We start from the raw sequence: 3479 nt of genomic DNA on the forward strand, positions 1-3479 counted from the left end.
TGGCAGTAAACATGCTTCAGTCCTTCCCTGCAGTGTGAGCCAAAGTCCCTTCTGGACCATGCCCATGTCTCAGTACAATTAGTTCTCTTCTGCTATTGCAAACCTGACCCTGGGTTCTTTCTCACACCGAGCAGAGTAACACTGGAATGAAGATTATGCAAAAAGCCATTTTACCACCAAAAATCCAAATTTCTCATCACCTTTTATTGGCTTGTCAGCACTTTGCAGGCCAGTATTTTGGTGATGGTCACAGTAGGAAGCCTAGGTAGTCTGTGAGCAGCTTTCCCTTCTAGGTCTAGGCTTGGAAAGAGATGATCCATGCTTAAGGATAAAACAGGATAAGACAGACACAAACCTACTCAATCCTGTATTCCTGCAAAGTTATTCTATAATTCTGTGTGAGCAGTTAACAAGAGAATCTGGTTTTGGGGTTTTTTTAATTACATATTTTTCTATCTGATAATAAATTGCAGCAGCCTAGACAACCTATGATATGTATAATAGATACTAGAATTTGGCATAATTACAGTAAGGAATTGCACAGTATTATGAGAGTTTCAATGTAAGAAATGCACAGTGTTGTGAGAGTTTCTTCTTAAATTCCCAGTGTATTTTCTTCTTCCTTTTCAGTAATGTGCTCACAGATAAAACAGCTAGGACATCTTCTGTTGGGAAGTTAGTGGACTTGCACATGTTCAGCTGACTCTGTGTTTCTACTACAATATTTCCACTAATGACTTTCTTTTCATACACAGAGGGACACAGGGTCAAGGAGGACCTGTTTCTTTGAATAATTCAAAGTAATTCAAACTCACTCTGTAATGTCAGTACTGTTATTCATGGTTATGGTTCGTGTGGGAGTGGGAACATGTTGAGGGTTCTCTTGTACAAAAATTACATACTTACAGATATCATGTTAGGATATATGCAATTAAAACCACAACTAAGTTATGTCTGGAAGGAAGATGCCTAAATGTTTTATTTTTAGATATGTCAAGAGTACTTCTATTCATTTAGGCTGGGTAATTAGGTGCTTATAGTGAAGTATAAGAAAAGGAAGAGAACCTGTTTGAATAGCGTAGATGATGGAGTGTATGAGTCTCCCAGCATTCCCATTTAGACTTTGTATTTACAAACAAAACAAAACAACAATGAAGCCAAAACCCAAAAACCTAAGCAAAAGCTAAACATACAATATGAGTATAAACATACAATATGGGTATCTGCCATTGTAGAACAGTGAACATCTGATTTGTACTGCCTGAAAAGCAAACCAGGCCATCTGCTTTGTATCAGCACGGCAGATACTGCATTCTGGAGTCAAAGCTTTATCCAGACAAAGGTGTGAAGAGGATTTAATTGGAGAAACAGTGTAAGAAAGAAGATCAAAGGCTTATCTTAAAAGAGGACTATTATTAATGTAGTCTTAACCTACTGTAAAAATGGAAAAGAATTTGTATTAGCCTTTCCCTTTGGTGGTCCAATCCTGCTACTTTCACGGTGTCTGCATGTGCAAACATGCTGAGACTTTGTGCAGAAGTCAGCACAGGAACGATAAATTGCTTTAATCCTGCTCACGCTCTCAACAAGGACCTGCAGTGGGATATGAGATGCGTTGGCCTTGCTCTGGCTCTCTGCCCAGGGGCAAATCCCTTTCTGAGCAAGTGACATTAGATTGTCAACAAGATACCATATTCATCAAAAGCCTGTGGCATATTTTCTCATTTCTCTTGCACACAAACAAATTCAGACTTCAGAGTCCATTTGATATGAGATCAGCTTCAATAATTCAGGTCAACAATTAACATTTACCGGTAATTTTTCTTCATGTGTTTCTCTAAAGGATTAGCAACATGGATTTTTCTGTCAGAAGAGATGTCATTAGCACAGCTGCAGTTCTGACTCTCTGGGAAGTGCTGGTGGCCTGCATTTACAGTAAACATAGAAAATAGGTCTGGTAGCAGGGCACAGTGCATCTACATGAGAGAACTGAAACGTAACCCTGCCTTTTGTACATGGCCAGGCTGCTGGCAAGGTCATGGAGAGCTGTGAAATGATCTGGGAGCTGAGCCCCCCAAGAGGCATGCTTCCATTTCCTTACAGGAATACTGCCAGAAAGCAGCATTTTAAATCTAATGATAACACAGATCAAATGGCTTTTGCCTGCTTCAGGTATTTGCTTAGAGATCAACATCCTCTTTGTTTTAAGAAAAGTAGAAGTCCTGGCTTAGCCTATGCTACAGTGAAGGAGCTATTTTCCTTTAAGCATTCATTTCTGAAAACATTTCTGGACAATGGAGTTTAGAGTGCAAAAGTAATATTGAAAAGTCCATCCTGATCAACTGTTTCCAAAAAATTTTTAAAAGGCAGAAGGACTCTCACATATTTGATCTGAAATGAGCTGTACATACCATGGGGCATTCCCCAGTAATTTTTGCTCAGGCTTTTGAGCCATTTTGGTGCTGATTCTACCCCTGACATAAACCAGAGTCCAGGAGTGTTCTCACTCATGTCTGTCTGGAGTGGTCTGCCTGTATGTTCATTGTACTTTGAAGATTACCACTGTTTTTTTGAAGCTGCAGAATAGTCCAGCAGAGACACAAAGGCTGACTCAAAAATGCATGCTACTCACATCATTGCTGCTAGTTTCTAACTCAGCAGAGGCATAGATGGGTTTCTCAGAGTGGAGAATGCTGTTTCAGTTACTGACACTTCTGAGACAGTTTTGCATAAAACACTGAACAGGGCGGATACTTTCACTTTGAGCAAAAAAACAATTTTAATAGAGAGCCTACACCTGTATCTTTTCATGTTTGTCCCTTCCCACAGCTCTACCAGACCAAACGTGCAATTCCCCAAACTGATGATGGCCAAAAAAGGATATTCAGTTAATTTGAAAATGTATTTTCAACAAAAAAACCCTGTAACAATGGAGCTCTTGAACAACAACAAGGGAGAAATCAAAGACTGTCAAGTTGCTGCAGAGGAAGATCCTAACACAGCAGGGTATCTCAGAGGAAAGGCACAGACAAGGACATTAGGATTTTATACTGCCAAAAGTCCTTGTATTTTGTCCACCTCTTTGATTTGGCAAGCTGCAGGCAAACTGGAGGACACAGCACAGAGCCGGCAGGGTCAAGAGGGCCTTCCAGCTCTCCCATTAAAGCAGTGTGTAGGGTCCATCAGGTAAGCCAATATCCATGTATCCAATATCCATGTGGTAATAGCTACACATGGGACTATCAGGGCATCACCTTTGTGTTTGTTTATCTGAGGCAAGTTCTCATAGGGATGACCAGAACATTCCTACAATGAGTAGAAACACACAAAACCTTGAAAACTGTTTGAAAATGCGAAAATGCTCATGTTCAATTTGTGAAACTCACACTTCTTGGAAAAACCTCTCTTAGGGCAAAGAAGGCAGTTTTCCTTTTAGGCTTGCACGTAGTACATTCTTGATCTGACAAGACTTGCAACCA

The sequence above is a fragment of the Geospiza fortis genome, unplaced genomic scaffold, assembly GCF_000277835.1.
Source record: "Geospiza fortis unplaced genomic scaffold, GeoFor_1.0 scaffold173, whole genome shotgun sequence".
Classification (NCBI taxonomy): Eukaryota; Metazoa; Chordata; class Aves; order Passeriformes; family Thraupidae; genus Geospiza; species Geospiza fortis.